Source organism: Lepeophtheirus salmonis, chromosome Z (assembly GCF_016086655.4).
Source record: "Lepeophtheirus salmonis chromosome Z, UVic_Lsal_1.4, whole genome shotgun sequence".
NCBI lineage: Eukaryota > Metazoa > Arthropoda > Copepoda > Siphonostomatoida > Caligidae > Lepeophtheirus > Lepeophtheirus salmonis.
Window position 1 is genome coordinate 19530466 of NC_092584.1, and position 18554 is coordinate 19549019.

General features: G+C 30.7%; 1 protein-coding gene across 1 annotated transcript in view; it reads left to right on the forward strand.

The window, feature by feature from the left end:
• Positions 1–18554, forward strand: part of LOC121130504 (uncharacterized) — a 287422-nt gene that overhangs the window by 223101 nt on the left and 45767 nt on the right. The window lies entirely within an intron of this gene.

Sequence of the window (18554 nt, forward strand, 5' to 3'; positions counted from 1 at the left end):
CAAAGTTTAATTATGTTTGAAATATAATTGAATGTGGTAGAAAAGGTCATGTAGGTCAATCTTCGTCTCTCATGAGAACACACACTTTATTATTCAATATTTTCTTATCAATAATTAAACAATAATGAAAATAATATAGAATGTTGTTCTTCTGGCCAACAACACAAATCCTTAAGATTTACAACTTATACGAGTACAACCACCTTCACGTTATAAAAAAAAAAAAAACTTTTCATATCACCTACTTCATATAGCTCTATGTAGGTAGAGTTATATAACATTTTCCAAGTTCATTCTTATTCTTATTGCATGAATATATAAGTAGGACTTATAAAGTAAAAAAAAAAAAAGAACAACTAAGTAAAATGATTAATTAATTAATCATTTTACTTTTCTCTTGCGCTGAAAGAAAAAGAAAACATAATACTTCTTTTTTTTTAATATGTAGAGTATACATATTAGAGTGGCCCTTAAAAATCAAATTTTTACTATTACTGTTCACACCCTTGACTATCTTGTTCACTTCATCATAAAACTTGACTCTATAACTATTAATATATTATATTTTTAACTTTACTAATATTTATTGGTGGCTCCCTCGCTTCCTACAGGGTGAGAAGTAAAATTGAGGATTTTTTGATAAGGAACAAATAGTGTAAAATTTTGCTACAAAAAAAAAAAAGAATGCATCATTAAGGATTTATCACACACTTCTTATCTTACTATTTTTTTAAATGATATCCTTTTCCTTCTATTATAGCTTCAGCCTGGCTCTAAAGTCGCTGTAACACATATTGATGAAGGCCTCGGAACTTCTTACCCAATGCTGCTCGACGGTGGTCCTTGGGCTTATTTATATTTCGCTGTGGGTTAGCACAGGCTCTCTTCTTGACTACATCCCAGAGGCAAAGGGGGGGAGGGAGTGCTGGATTGTTCTCCAATTATATTTGAGCCCCAGTCAACATTTAGCAGCCTCTCTTGACCGGGTTGGTGTTGGTTGCTATTCAAAGTAGTAGCCGATATCGTCCAACATAAAAGGCCTTCCCCAAATCCTTCACAGACTACATTCCTCACAGACCTATCACTGATATTGAGAGCATTGGTAATCTGCTTCATCGACTTGTCCAGATTTCTAGTGATCCACATTGTCCATTATTACCGATTATCTGGTGTAGACCACTGCCAGGGGATCTCTTAAGGTTCTGATCTGAAGCCACTATATTTTTAATCTTGTCAACAAGTTATGGGAGCATCCTATGACCTTCATGATCTCCTCAACACTCGCTTGGATCTGGTGCAAATCAGACACACTTTGTCTTTTCGTCTCTATGCTGACAACTGTGATTTTTGAGAGTTTTTTTTTGTTTTTTAATATTGTTTATTAATTGGAAGATTCCTTAATTTTAATAATCTAACTTACTATATTAAAATATTCGCCTTAAAGTAACTCAGATTGATTTTAAGTCAAGTCCACGATTTTTTCTTGCACATTCTACCTATATTGAAAAACAAGATCAAAATTAGATTTGTGTTCACATTCCTCAACAGGTCTGAGGCTGTAATGATTTTTGTTGTACTGAACTAATTTGGTCCTTTCCAAAAGTTCCATCTGGACTATATCATAGGAAAATTCAGTCTAGATCGGTCCAAAAGGACATATCGGTCTTATTTTAAATTGGGTGTAGAGCAATTTTAGATGTAAATTCTTGATAGCATAATAAGTGCTTCAAATCGTCATCATGGTAGAATGATGTCGTGCGAAGTTGAAAAAAATATACGTTGAAAATTTTCATCCTGGCATCCCTCCTCCAACACGGAACTCCGAATTTGATCATCCCATTGATTGCATTTATCTTCCTTGGATGTCTAACTCTTGGATAACCCAGAAGTGCACTTATTCTGGCCGTAATGAATTTTGTAATATACCGGGGGACAGATTATGAATTATTCTGAATGTTATATGTTTTAAGTACTTTTTCTACAACATATCATCTACTTTTTAGATTTTCAAGGTTATCCAAATATTTACAGTCTATATAAGATCTTTGTTTAACGTAATGAAAACATCAATGGCCTTTTCATCATCTTGACATTAAATAAATTTGTCATCCCATAATATATCAATAAGAAAAAAAAAAAAAAGTACATAAAGTGAGACCGAAAAATATCGGTCCATGGTCCGGAAAGAAAAATGGATCTAAAAAAACTCACTTAAGACCATACCAAAAGAAACATTCGATCCTGGACAGAGTATCAACTTTAATCAAAACTTCTTCTGAACCTCATGAAAACAAACGATTTTGTGTACTAACGAGAAATTATCATTAAAAGGAGGACTAGGTACATGAGTATGTTGGTAATAACCAGGAATAAGATTTAAAAGTGGACTTTGGAGCTAAGTCAATGGCGAAAAGGACAAAAATATTTTTTTGATGAGAATACAAAGGGGATAAAGGCTCCAAGACGAAAATGTATCACTAAATTATGAAAGCTAATTAGGAAAATGTATGTACATATATAGCCACCAAGAAACCAGATGAGCTCAAATTATGTTTTAATTAAAACATGGAGATTTAAGCATAAAATCTTTGGTGGAATACCTATGAGATATTTCCTACGAGACGACATTTTAACCAAAAGCTTTATTTCTGCTTCCACTTTGGCCAAGCTACCAATGGAAAAAATATTTGAATATAAAACAAACTTCAAGGTACGGCATTATCACGCAACCCTATAAATAACAAAACCTGATTCTACTTATTAAACTACCAGGGATAGTCCCTGGCTTTGCTCCGAGGGATTATGCATCGACAAACATACAAACTTTACTTTAATAATACATATTTCCCTTTATTATGATAGAAAATAACTCTGGAAAATACTCAGTCTTAATCTCCGTTTTTCTCAAGCAAACTCAGACGTCGTTACTCAAAACTTGGACATTCTTTCCTCAAGAATAAAATAATATGATAAGAGCTTGAGAAAATAAAAAAAATTGTTTAAATGGACAGCAACAACCAAAATGTCAGGCTAAAAAATGCGTACGAGTTACAACACCAATAATATGTCGTACATTGTTTTTTTCTTTTTAATATGATGCGCTGAGCTATAGCTACGTACCCTCGTTCTTAAAAATGGGTCCTCCGTAGACAAACTTTGCCTTATTGATGGATGTAGATTAATACGACAATCAGAGTCATCCTAACCTATAAGTATAGGGATTCGTGCGCATATAATTATTTAAGTAGATGAGAGAGAAAACTTATATAAATACACAATATATGTATATAGATATTATAAACTTTTAATTAACTCTAATTTACTAAAAAAAAAATCTTCAACTCAATAATTATCTATATAAAATTCAAAATTTCATATGATATATTGGTTGATATTGGGTTAAGCAAAATCAGCTATTTTAAATAACAAACTGCTAAAAAATTAGCGATATATATCAAATAGTTGATAGCTTAAGGGGTTTTAATTTGCTAGGACTCCTTAATATATCATTTCTTCAATAATTTAAACCCTCACATGGATTATATAATAATACTAAAATGAGATGAAAAAAGTTTGATAATGAAAGATTGAGGCTATTTTTCTCATTTTCCAATGTTGTTAATAAGTAAAACTTCCAAAGTGAAGAATTTGATATCTGCATACTAAAAATATCTATTTCTTCTCCACATTTTTGGAAAAAAAAATCAAAGCTATCAAAGTTATGATTACAAAAAAAAAATGTTTATGAGCCTTGATGATGGTGATATACTCAATGCCCCAATTTTAAACTACACAACCCTTTGATTTGTGATTAAATAAGGGGTTTGTAAAAGTGGCAATGGTCCTTTTTTGCGTCTCAAGGTTTCCCTGCTATCCTGTACAAGAGGGCATGTGGTAAGATTTTGGATATTAAGAAAGTTATTTTATTGTTTGTATATTCGCAGATGGGAAAACTATCAACAGATCCTTTGATGGAACGCGCCCCAAATGTAGATTGTTTGATGAATCAATTTAAATGTAGTATAACTTGGGGCAAATTTCCATTGATGGGTATTGTCCTTGAGTAAATTTATCATTAATGACAATAATCCGTAGAGCAAAAGGTACTTCAGGCACATGGAATGCTGATAAGAAATTTGCCTGAGACTAAATACATAAAGTTTTATACAAAGACGTCTTTGGAATAAAATAACATCTGAGACAAACAGATATATTCAGTTTATTATTTTTCATTATACCCATGTTTTTTAAGAACCTGTGGAAATCCGTACTTGATGGAGGCCAAAAATCAAGGCTCCAAAAGCTAAGGAGATGAGCCTTGCACCCCCTCTCGCGTCATATTGGGCGTTTGAGATGGAGCATTATCTTATCTTGTTGAAAGGTCAAGCTATCTTCTTTGAAGTGGGAATTGGCCAAGGAAAAAGACCTTTTTCAGGATGGTGTTTACTTATATGTTTTGATGTTTGTGCCTGATAGATTCTACATGGTGTATCAGAGCCTTTTAAAGCTAAAATCGGATAATTTTGAGAGTTCCATTGAGCCTCAACAGAAAAAGCTTTATTATAACTAAAGATAATGTTGGGAGTCATGCCCGACTTCAAACGACCAAGGATTTTCTTACTTCGGTTGACTCTCTTTGCTTTGGTTTTCTTCGATAGGAGCTGTGGGTAAGGGAATATCTTTAGGTCCATCTTGATAAGTTTGTTGATTGTTGTGCGGCCAATGTCCATATCCATTTTACTTAAAAACTATTTAACTCCTTATACATGACGATGATGCATTTTATGAAGGTTTTGTTAATCTTCATGACCTTTAAGGCCTTAAAAATATATGGGTTGTTCTTCAACAAGCATCGAAGCTTGACAACAGCCTCTTATTTACCTTTACATACTCGTAAAGGAAGGCTCACAATAAAAATGTTCTTTACAAAAGTTTTTTGGCAATTCATCATTTATAAAGCATAGAAATTTTTACACCGATATATCTTTAAATCTCCATGAGTTATATAAGTTTAAACATATGTTACAATATTTAAGGTCCACCATGTAAATGGAATTCAATGCAATTTTTCATTGATGGCAAGTTTTCCATAACAATCCTCCTTAATCCGTTTTTGCGTTATGTATCATTCGGCCTTGCTTTTTTTTTAACAGACAAAATTTTCAAAAAACATTAACGCATGTTTGTCTATTTAGATAAATATGCAAAGAATAACTTTCATTTTAACGATTATGCAGTATAAAAATGGTAAATATTTACAAAATATGTAATATATTTTTTGCTACATATTATATTTATTTATTTTTTAGTGAACTCAAGGGATATTAAAATAACATTAAACTCCTTTGCCCCTCCTATGTCTTTCAAACTGCACAAATAATGAATTTTAAATGTTATATGCCTTTTTATCAACATGAACCTCTTTACCTTGTACATTTGTATATTCATACCTTTAAATATATATGTGGCCTGTCAACACAAAAACAAGAATGATTTTTGCTCAAAAATGTGTCTGGATTACTTTTTTATTCTATTAAATATCAACAAAGTTGTATTATAATAAAAAATAAATTGAAAACTCGGTAGATTGCAAAACCTCTCCCTCAAATCAAATTAAGTTAATTATGTAACTCAATTTGTTCCAAAATCATGGTGGATGATGCATTTTTAATTAAGTTTTTGTGTTGTCTTGACCTTTGACCTTGATCCCTCAATTTAATGGACTCTTACTGTGACCATATATAATCTTCTTAACAAGTCTGATAAAAATCGATCCCTAACTTTTGCCATAATCCTGGTGACTAATAAATAAAGAAACAGAGGCTAAAACATAACCTTATTGTGGTGATAAAATTTTTTGTTTTTGTCCCAAAAATATCATCCTTATTATTTTATTAGTGACTAGAAAACATATAACTATAAAGTAATCACTTGAGTGTCAAAAACAAAAAGTATCACTCAGGATTTGCAGGGAGGGGTAACTGGCAGTCCTTGTTGTACTCGGAATAGAATTGAGGATTACCATTTGAGTCATTCCTGCTTTTTCTTGCTTGATACTGAATGGGGTGTGTATTTATTTATGTCATCTTATATCTGTTTGTAGTTAATTTAAGGAAACGTCATAACAGTTAAATTTATCTTCTCCCGAACATTTCTCAAATTAATTTTCGGTTTCTTTTTATTAGTATAATTGTGGATCATATCATCATTTTCATCATTGTTCATAAGCCAAGCCTTTATTGTATCAGAGAATTTGAACCGCCAACCCTTGGAACCCTGTTTTGTTGTTGTTACTCCCTCAAGTTGCCCTTTCTCACCTAAATAATGTTTTATTTTTAAATTAAATATTTTTAAATGGCTTCTCGTTGCCTTTTTGAAATATTTTCATCTAATGACGTCCACCCTTTTTTTTAAAACTAAATTTTTCTATTTGTTCAAATTTGTGTTTCCTGTTTCCAATGACATCAATTTTACCATACTTTGTTTTAAGTTTACTTTACATAAAACCAAGCAATGATAGATGTGGTTTTAGGCCGTAGCCTCTACTCTCTAAGTGACCACATGCCTCGTGAATATACCCTTATGAGAAGAAGAAAAAATGTGGTCACTAGAATCATTTTAAAAGTGGGCGTCAGTTTCATAAAAAGGACGTCGTTTATAGCATCAAATCATTCAACTTGCAATTAAAGTTGACAAAGAGGCCCAGATGAATGTTTGATGGTCTTTACTTTCCTTTATATATTTATTTTTTACTTTGATCAAATATATATTTTGTATGACATTGAGTTTTTATTATGGTGCCCAATGAACTTGTTCTTAATGCCATGCAACAGCGTCAAAATGAATTACATATATTTAGTTTAAATTATTTTTGTATAGTAGATGAAATAAGTTTTGTATGCTCATAGTGGTGACTAGGACAATGTTTTTCTTAGCAATTGACCGCTAATTAGTTATCAACGACATACCTTATTGAAACATTGTACATAAATAACTCTTAGTCTCTCAAAATTTTCATAATAGAGATGAGTAAATAATAAGGGTTGGCCAGCTAAAGTTTGGTCTTTGATGAAGTCTCTAGACTTTTTTTCTTCTTTTTTTATCAGTTCTAGTTCTGAAAGTCCAAAAGATTAAGGACCAGTTCCAAGACTGGACAGGGCCCCAAATAAGACTGACACAACAATAGCTCTCATTTCCTTTGGGTACTTTTGAACTAGATTCAGCAATGATTTTCCAACTTTGTCCTGTGTAATTGGACCAAAATTTTCGCCTTTTGGAGATTTGCCCCTTGTTTAGATTTTTATATTATAGATTCAAACTTTACTTTTCGTCTTTTCGGCTATAGATCTGAGCAAAAAATGGGAATAGTGAGGAATTAAATAAGGAGTAAAGTTTTTTTGAAGTAAGGAGTCACTAGGTTAGATATAATGAGTACTGTATATGACGTCATTGTCGGTTCATGTTCAGAATTGAAGAAACCACAAAGAAGAATATCAACAATTCATCTATAGAATCAGACTAGATCAAATTTAAATGTAGTTCATCCAGTTGGATTTTTTTAAAGACACATTCAGATCAAACTTTTAAACACAATATTAGTTGGATCCACCGAAAAACAGATTGGTCTCAGACACATCTACGATTTAAAAAAAAAAAAGCCCCAAAATCTAATAAATATCTGATTTTTTTTAATGATTATTCAGGATTTATTAAACTTTTGCTTTCTTTAGAACTTGCTTCAAAATAACATTGTAAATAAATACATACACTAAAGATTGTTTTCTTCGTTGGCTAATTGACTCATAATATATATAAGCAAAAAATCCTCAAATGTTATCATATTAATAACTAAATAAAAGGATGTTTTTATAACAAACAACTCAAAGAATATCCCTAATTGTTATGATGAAACTCTTATATTTCACAGAAAGAGAATGAATTGGGCCATTTTATTCTCTATTATCATGAAATAACATAATCGCCACTTTATCATTAAATTATGTATCATTCGGCCTTGCTTTTTTTTTTAACAGACAAAATTTTCAAAAAAAAACATTAACGCATGTTTGTCTATTTAGATAAATATGCAAAGAATAACTTTCATTTTAACGATTATGCAGTATAAAAATGGTAAATATTTACAAAATATGTAATATATTTTTGCTACATATTATATTTATTTATTTTTTAGTGAACTCAAGGGATATTAAAATAACATTAAACTCCTTTGCCCCTCCTATGTCTTTCAAACTGCACAAATAATGAATTTTAAATGTTATATGCCTTTTTATCAACATGAACCTCTTTACCTTGTACATTTGTATATTCATACCTTTAAATATATATGTGGCCTCTCAACACAAAAACAAGAATGATTTTTGCTCAAAAATGTGTATGGATTACTTTTTTATTCTATTAAATATCAACAAAGTTGTATTATAATAAAAAATAAATTGAAAACTCGGTAGATTGCAAAACCTCTCCCTCAAATCAAATTAAGTTAATTATGTAACTCAATTTGTTCCAAAATCATGGTGGATGATGCATTTTTAATTAAGTTTTTGTGTTGTCTTGACCTTTGAAAAAAAAAAAGCCCCAAAATCTAATAAATATCTGATTTTTTTAATGATTTTTCAGGATTTATTAAACTTTTGCTTTCTTTAGAACTTGCTTCAAAATAACATTGTAAATAAATACATACACTAAAGATTTTTTTCTTCGTTGGCTAATTGACTCATAATATATATAAGCAAAAAATCCTCAAATGTTATCATATTAATAACTAAATAAAAGGATGTTTTTATAACAAACAACTCAAAGAATATCCCTAATTGTTATGATGAAACTCTTATATTTCACAGAAAGAGAATGAATTGGGCCATTTTATTCTCTATTATCATGAAATAACATAATCGCCACTTTATCATTAAATGAATTGATGGTGTAAAAAGATTTAGTGGCTTCATATATAATATTTTGTTGCATCTTGTATAAGCAAATTGTACAAGCTACATAAAAAAATAAATAGTGTTTAGGCGTATAAAATATGCCATAGAAGACTGGAGGTATTTTTTTTAGTAGAATCTAAACAATCTTTTACTTACTAAAGCTGTTCTCATGATTATTTCATTCTAAAGGAGATAGCATTTAAGTATAAAGTAATAATTAGTCCGAGTGAACATGAAAGACGAAATATCCTTGTTGGACTCAGAGTAGAATTGAGAATCGACATTGGAGTAATACAAGGAGTGGGATTTGCGTTAATTTCTTTTCTCTCACAAATTCTTGACTCAGAGTAGAATTCTTAGAATTCAAAAACTTGAAAAAAAATTGTTATTACAAATTTTAATTTTCTATTTCTTTTTTTTTTTGTTTTTTCCTAGCAAAAATACTTACGATTTACAAATCTAGTTATAAGGTTAAGTACTTGTTTGAATTAGAATAAGGAAATGAACACAAATTCAACTCCATATCAAGTAGAGGCATATACAGGAATTACTCCAATGTCGATCCTCAATTCTACTCTAATAGTTGATAGCAGCTTATCTAATAACACTTCATGGGGGCTAAGCTCCTCTCCTCCAAAACATTCTTCAGATCGTGAGTGTTAACCTTTCAATATCTGGATGTTACTTTTACAAACTAAGAGCTCATATTTTATACACATTTAATTATAAAATACTAATGTTAGTACCTGGCTCTGTTCAGAGTTATTAGACGTCATTGAACATCCATAATAATGATTAGCATTAGTGATAACCATTTCTTCTCAAGTTTTTGAGAGGAACCCCCCTTAGCTGTCACGATGTTTCATTATATTATTTGTGAGATAAGCTCACCTCCCACACCGTATGAAGCAAGGCGAAAGACAGGAATTACTTTTAGGTTGATCCTCAATTTTTCTCTGAGTCAAACCAGGACAAATCAATGGTTTTATTCTCCGTTTTTCACGAGCACACTCACTCCAGTGAATTACTCAATACTTAGGCATTCTGCCCCCATGAAAAAAATAAAATATTATTTTTAAAGAATTCCCCTTTTTTCCATTCCGTACTTACACCTTGATAACTTGAAGACGACATTATCAAATAAAAAACCGGTTACCAAATAGGAAAGCTATTCTCGTCAGCTGACGATACGTAGTTCAGTTAGCATCATGCCGTCATCATATGAGGAGATAAAGAGCTATAAGTGGAACGAGGAGCTTTCGAGGTCCGCCGTAGTCATGGCATTGGTTAATAATGGAGGTGAAATCTCCAATTCAACGATTGCTTCAACCTTAGGAGTAAAATTACGGACTGTTCAGCGTATCTGTAAGAAGCTAGAGGACACCTGGGATGTTGATGCCCCCATAAAGAGGGCACCCCAAGGAGGAGGGCGCCGACAGGAAGGTCAGGGACACCAACTTTGTCGACAAGGTGAAGAAGATGGTTGAGGATGACCCTACCAGGTCCATGAAGGTCATGGCGAGGGATCTGGGATGCCATGAGAAAACAATAAGGGACAACAGGACTCAGCACCCTGCCATGTGTCCAAAATCTCCATGCAGTGGTTAATCGAGAAATGTTATGACGTCGTAACCAAGGATTTGTGACCTTCTAACTCTCCCGACCTTATTCCTTTGGACTATTTTGTCTGGGGGTATGTCGAGAGACATACCAACAGACATCCCCATAGCACCAAGGCCAGCCTGATGGACTCCATTAAGGAGATATTCGGCAACATGGAAAATGAGATGGTCAGAAGAGCCTGTGGCCGGTTCAGAGGCCGTATTAAGACCGTTATTGATGCCAACAGTGATTATATCGAATGAATGGCTACTCTATACCTATATGTTCGTCATAGTTTTGATTTTCAATAAAAAAGTTAAACAATGTATATTTTATGTTGTTTTTTGTAGAAAAATATTTTGGCGGCAATTTGATCCCCGCTCCCTGTATTATATACATCAGGGAGGACTATACACATACATTACACCCCGTGACTGTTTTTCATACATAAAGAATAACTTTGACTCCTTTTTATAGATATTAATACAATAAGGATACTGATGAATTAGCAAAATCTAAAATGGAAATACAATTATTTAATATCCTATACATATATATATATAGATTGTTTGTGTAATCCTAATTTCAATAGAAGAAGAAGGGAGAATATTTGGTTTTTAAATTACATAAGAAATAGGATGAAGAAAATCGATACAGTATAGATTTTCTATAAAACACCTTTTCACGATACAAAATGCTTATTTATCGTCAACCTTTATGAAGAATAACAAGACCCCTAATCAATAATAAAGATGCTACTTTTGATATTGGTGCAAGGGAGGAGGTATTGTTCAGTTGTGGTGTGGATCCTTAATAATTGTGCGTTATTGTTGTGTTAGTCCTGATTTATTCGGTCCAGTCCAATCTAAGGACCGGTTTTGAAGACCATCGGACTGACACCACTAGAAATGATTCAAAAATGAAGAAATGAAGTTGATTGAGGTAATCAAGGACTCAAAATATCTACCTAAAATCAAGTGGAATTATCACAATTTGTTCCAAAGTTAAGGGTGTTTTTAACATTTTTTGCTACATTGACCTCTGAAAATGTAATGGCCTTTTACGACATACTAAGTTTATCAAAATCAATTGGTAACTTTTGCTGTAATCTTGGTGACTAACAAATAAACAGGGGAAAAATATAATATCCCTTCAACTTTGTTGACAGAGGTCAAATACAATTCAGTATTCAAAGAAAATTATTTATTAAGTTATCTTAAATAAATAACAAGTAAAATTAAGAATCTTATATAGAAGCTAATATTTTTATATATTTTTTTGACGTGCATCATATTATAGCTAAAAAAAGTCTTGGGACGATTACAAAAAAAATAACAATGCCGATTCTGTTGCAGTTCTGGCACAAAGGTAAATCGATATTCGTCAACATTCTCGACAGTATTTAAAAAATGTTTGTTTTTCATATTTTCCCCCCTTTATTTTTAGATATTCTCCTACGTTATTAGTATCTTGATGTATGCAAATGTATGCAAAAATAGAATGCAGTAGAATAAAATAAATTTTTTTACTTGTCAAAGCTAATTTACTCTATACTAAAAAAACAATACAATATAATACACCTGAAATTTATGGATTTTTAATGGATTAAATTAGATTTCTTCAAACTAATATATTTATTTCTGTGGTATTCCAGAACTTGCAGAAACCAGTTTTTCTGCTCTTGGTCGGTGGCAGTCCTAGTTGCTAAGTCACTCATGAGTTTTAAGCCTCTTTCAGCAACATTATTGATCACTTTTACTAGCTTCACAATCTCAGATGATTTTTTCCACCCGGATCTAACGCTGTAATAAGCGAGTCACTTTTCAATCCGAGAGCGTCAAAAACAAAATGGTACTCAGGTCCTACTTAATTTGGTAGAGATGAGGCTTGAGCGATGAATGGAAAAAACAGCTTACCTTTTCTATGAAACTCCAGCTTTTTGCTTGTTAATAGCTTGATTGCCAGCCTTTTTTTATGGGCTTGGGATGCTTTCATGCGAACGGAATAAGGTGAATGGTTCCTAATTCCTAATTAATAACCAGCATAGATTTCTCATTTTCTTCAACTCCTGGATAGGAGCATCTGCTATTACTATTATCCAGTTCTTTGTATACAATAAAGCCAGCAATTTATTTATTCACATAGTTTGATGATGTTGTCCTTTTCGTATTTTATCCCTTTTAAAAACATAAACATTTTCATAGGACGTTTATTCTTGTCAATCCAATGGTCTTGGTGAATTACACAGATCTTGGTCCAATAAATACCTCGACTCGAAGTATCTTACCGAGAATATTAAGGCACAGCTCCGATTCTCATCTGAAATCTGCCATTGGAGAGAATAGATACATTTTATATCACATAAGTTCTTTATTTTAATAAGGAGATTTGTTGAGGTAGTAAAGGAGTTAGATTTTTCATTTCTCGATTAATATTCCTTAAGTAAAGCAATAAATAACTCAAGTGTTTTAAATATTTTTGCATTTATATTAAATATTTCTGCATAATCAACTCATATACCGTGTTGAAAATGAAAATTTACTCACTCTTAAAATTCAAAATTTCCATGTTACAAGTACATGATTTAGACAATTAAATCATGTTATATAGTAATTATAAATTATTAACTGCATGCAAATATTTCTTATTTTTTTGATTGAGCTAAGAATTGTATCAGACTAAGCCACTAGCCTAAAGGTCACTTATTTAATTCGTGCGGATCAATTTCCAACTGAGATTTACAAGCTAACGGGGTGATCAGGAAAACTGTTTATAATGTAAAATATGCACTGAAAGAGAATGGTGGTATTGAAGGGAAGGATAGATGAAGCAGAAATCTTATCCATTATCCATCCAGATAACTTCAAGAACATCATAAGATTAATCCTACCTGTATGCTCAATCATACTAAATATGTATGAACATCTTACAAGTATGTAAGTCAACAAAACAGTGGCAAACAATTTCTCCCATTGTGACAATGTAGCTTTTATCTGGATAGAACTCCAGGACCCACATCCAAAATTATTTAATCATTCTTGTCTAAATATACTAATTACTAGGAGAAGTCCACCCTCCTATAGCTCAGATACTTATCCTCTTGATGATTCCTTATCTTGGGATAAAACGTCAAAAATGAAGAACCTCATTCATGGAAGTTTGGGGTCAGTTAAGATAGTTGTTTTCTGTAAGAGGATTTTACACTGTTTCTTATTGGTAGAAATTCCGTGCAAACTAAGCAATTGCTGAATCAGAGGCCAACCTTATAAATTGAATGAGACATTTCTCAAAAATTCTCAATAAAGCATCACCTATATTTTGCTGCGTCTACAGGCAATGTAGATTTTTGTTTCCTCTCTCCTTAGAACAATCTTAAACACAAACCAAGAAAAACGTACAATTATTGGCGGCGAGTGCAAAGGGTCTTCCCCCCTCCCCTCTACCAGTTCTAACTGTCGAGTAAATGAATAATATTTCCATTGTTAGAATAGTTAACTAACTACTAGGGTTAGTATGCGAAACGGAAGTAAAATGCCAATCCGGAACTATATGATTTTTAGTAAACTGAACTAATTCAGTAATTTAAAGAAGTTCGGTTTGGTCTGATCTTTAATGGAAAATTCGGTCTAGATCGGTATCATTTAAAATTAATTCATCTATAAACCGATTTTAAAGATGATTTGTTAAAAAATTGTGAACATTGACTCAATGACGTTCTATGAAGTAAAATGAGTTTCATAAATCACATTTCTATAACCCAGAAATCAGGATATGGGAGAAATATCGGTCCATAAATTGAGCGAAAAAAAATTGGTGTACGATTTCAAAATGTTTAAATTTCAGTCTACGGTCAGAGATTGTATTTTGGCCTGAAATATCAGTCCAAATTACTCTTTAAAAAAACCAATAAAGACCTAATGGGGGGGAAAAAGATCGGTCTTTGGGCGAGTCTTAACACTAGTTAATTACAATAATAATTATTCTTGGCTTTTTTATATTACTTTTTTGGAAGAAAGGTTAAGAACATGTTATCAGTTGATAACTTTTGTTTCTTAATAAAGAATGGAAAATAAAAAATAGTATTAGTTTCTCGCACTCTGTCACAGGAGATTTTCTAACACGTTTCGTTAGGTTGCATTGTCGTAATAACGCATTTCTCAGGTAATGCAAATTTTGTCACAGTTATTTAGGACAAAATAATACACTTATTTGTCTCTTCTTTTTTTGTCCTCAACATTGAAATAATCAAAAATGTAGATATAAGTTAATCAAATAATATTATTAGTTGCTATATTACATAAAAGCATACACTTTACTCGTCTACACAAATGCCATGCTATTATGACATTTCTCCAACTTAATTCTGGATAACATTTGTATTCTTTGAGAAGTAATTCTTCCTTTCTATACAAAAATTATATTGACAGAGTCCTTTGGAGGCACCCCAATGGGAATTTAATGCAGTAAAAATTATCAACGAAGGAATGAGTAATTAATAAGTTTTATTTGAAACGTCAAATGGGGCCAAATTAAGTATCAGTTAATGGGATTATAACAGAGTTAGTAAGCAATTATTCTCACTAAAATTTACTAACATAAAGGATGACGTCATTGGGATACAAAATACAGGCCCATAACGATAGATAAAGACTGAAACCCCTAAATATAGCGTTAATAAATCAGAAATCAAGGGGGAAAAATATAAAAATGAATACATTCTTTACGTTTTTTGCATTACTAATGCCCTCGATGACGTTACTATGAAGAGAAAGAAAGTTACTTAATAAATCTACGGTTTCTGTTCTACGATTTCATTTTTGCCAAACCTTGTTCGAATGACTTGGAGTCTCAAAAATGAAAAAAATATTATTTACGCTCATTAATGTTTTTACGTATTTCAAAATATCCCATAAATTTGAATAGCAAATCAATAATTTGCCGAAATATGCGCAAGCAATATTTTACTATATGAGATGAATAAATTTTTAGGACATTTCTTGTTTTTTGGGGAAGATTTTTTTATGTTGATGCTCTTCATGAAGGGATCTAAAAGGCGTTTTTTTGTCCTCGTCTAGTCCTTTACATTTTTTTCATTGACTATGAACATTAAAAGGTAATAACTGAGACTTTAGATCAAGTTACTGCTTTTCTTTTTCTGCTTACGAAAACAATGTGAACGTCTAATTAAATTATACAGGAGTCTCAAATAAATATTAAAAAACAAAACCAATGTATTTGACATAAATTAAAACTATTTTAATACTAATATAAAAATATTAAATAATGTATTATTTTTAATGAATACAAAATTATCTCATTTAATATTCAAATTATATTTTATAAGAAAATGTATTCAATCATCTCTTCATAGGGATATACTCGCATGTATATAATTATCAATCCCCAATAAGAATTGTGTATGTTTTTTGAATTACAATGTTACTAAACGATTGAAATGATTGTTCAAATAAAGGCTAAGAGAATGCAGTACTTGTAGCTGTGGGGAAACACCTCCAAGGAATACCAGAGTTGGAAAAAATAAAATGAAATTTTATAACCTTAGAAAAATTGAACATCAAGGTCTCTTCAGAAAAATAAAATATTCCTTTTTCATCCATTAAAAGGACTTCTTAGAAATAAATAAAATGATGACTTCCTAATTAAAAAGTCATGAAACGAAATATGTTATCTATCAACATAAAAGCAACCTAAATTGAAATTCCTCAAAATTGAGTGTAGATTTTATGATTGAAAAGAGAAATATCAGGATCAAAATAAGTCTCTTAAACCAAATAAAGGTTTTACTCTATAGCTTCACTTTTTAAGATGGAGGAAAAAAAATTATCATTTAAAATTTAATTTTGGATTTTTTTTTTTTTTTCAAAAAATTTAACTTATTGTGAACAACTATGGATATTTGAAATTTTTTTCATACAAAAGTAAATCGTTTGTAAATAGCTGTTGATTCTGGATTTTTTTTTTTTTTAAATACTTAATATTTGACATTTTTTTCACAAAAAAAATTACTTTCTTTCAATAGTTAAGGATATTTAAAAAAATGAATATTTTAAATTAAATTTTTTTCCTTCGAGATGCACATTTTTTTGTCATACATCTTTTTTTCAATTATACATTGAATATTTTTCGATAACATAAGCAAAGATATTCCTCATCACTATGAATTATTAATTGGTTATAATGGCCTTAAGAAGAGTTTTGTTTTTCATCATTTTGCAGGCTAAAATGCAAATATATCGAGTTCAGAACAAGATACAGAATGATTAAAAACACTTTTTAGTGAGAAAAAAAAACCTTTTACATATTTTTTATAAATGTTACTTTTAATTTCGGGATTATGGGTCAAAAATGACTGTGAATTATTAAAGTCCCGAATTATTATAATTCCAGATATTTTAGAATCCCGATTACTGAAATAAAAACAAAGATCTGTTTTGGATTCTGCACTCAAAGGTTCCTTTTTTACTTTGAATTCATTTTTACAAAATGACTGTTCACCTCTGAAATTAATAAGTCGAAGAATACAAATGTAAGTCAGACTCAATTTCGAGATAAATCACTCAAGATGGTTCTTATTTTAGGGAGGCCACATATCCAAGTTTTTATAAAACAACCACAAAAATAACAACATGGACTGGATGTCAAAAATATGTCCCGATCCGATTTAATTTAAAAAAATTTATTTTTTGATCTGATATCCTATCCAATTGGATATTTTGATAAGATATATTTGTACCGCCAATACCCACTCTTTTTTTCTCAAATGATTTGTTTAGTTAGTCAACAAATTCATACCCCAAGGATACAATATTTAAAAGAATACAAACTTAATATTTATTAGTAGCTTTTTAGTGACAATACTTTTGTTAGGCTCTGTAATCTAACTGCTATTTTGTTGTCGTAATAATTAGGGAACATGTTTCTGATTCATCTTTCTTTTTTAGCACTTGTTAATTAATTCTTTACTTCATTGAAAAAGCTGACTCATACGAAAAAAATTTAAATGAGTAAAAATATTTGATTATCACTAGTGGATACATCAATTGAATCCTGGTGTAGTAATGTTTGCAAGCTGACCCTTTAAAAAATAAGATCAATTTTAATTAATTATCTAAGATAATATTATTCATAGCCATGTCTATGAATAATATCTTAGATTATTTACCTAATGTAAATTAACAGAGAGGCAATTTTTGTGTTGCACTCTTTTTAAAAAGTACCGGGTGCAAAAAAGTAAAGTTCCTCTAAGTAATCATTAAAATACTCATAATGAATCAGGATGATGTTGTACATAGAACATTTTTTTAATATTTTTTTTTTCTAAAATAATGCACATTAATTATAAATCTGGCTACCATGAGTCTCAATGAGATTTGGAGATCTTATTAAATTTCATCCTTCATTCTCAGCAAGATATTTTAAGATGATTTCCAATTTTAAAAAGTTCAAATTTTTTATTTCGAAATAGTAGTTTGCTTGTTTTTTCGTATATCTAGTTAATTTTTTGGTTTCTTTTTCCACTTTTAGAAACTTTGTCATCGTTTTAAATGTGTGTATTTGAGTGCTTTAAGGTATTTTGCTAGGGTTTTTTTTCGAGGGAAGTAATTTACACTGAAATGTTTATTTTGTAAGATATGTATGATGCAACTTTTCAAGATTAATAAAGAAAAAAAATTGAAGAAGTGACTCCTATGCCGATACAATACAAATATAAATTATTTTGTCTGATATATTGGTTTTCTGATTTTGATCCGATATATCAGCCTACATTTTTTTCTTTCCTTATTTTTCATTTAAAGTTTAAAAACTGTTCAATTAATACACTATAACAAAATCGAGATAATTATCTATTTATACGATTATTTGAAAAGTAAGTTTTATATATATTTAAAAAATTGAATTAATAAAAATGGGCATTATTTTTTAACAAACGTTTATAAATGAAAAAAAAACCGTATTACATGTAAATAGAGTTTGGAAAAAATT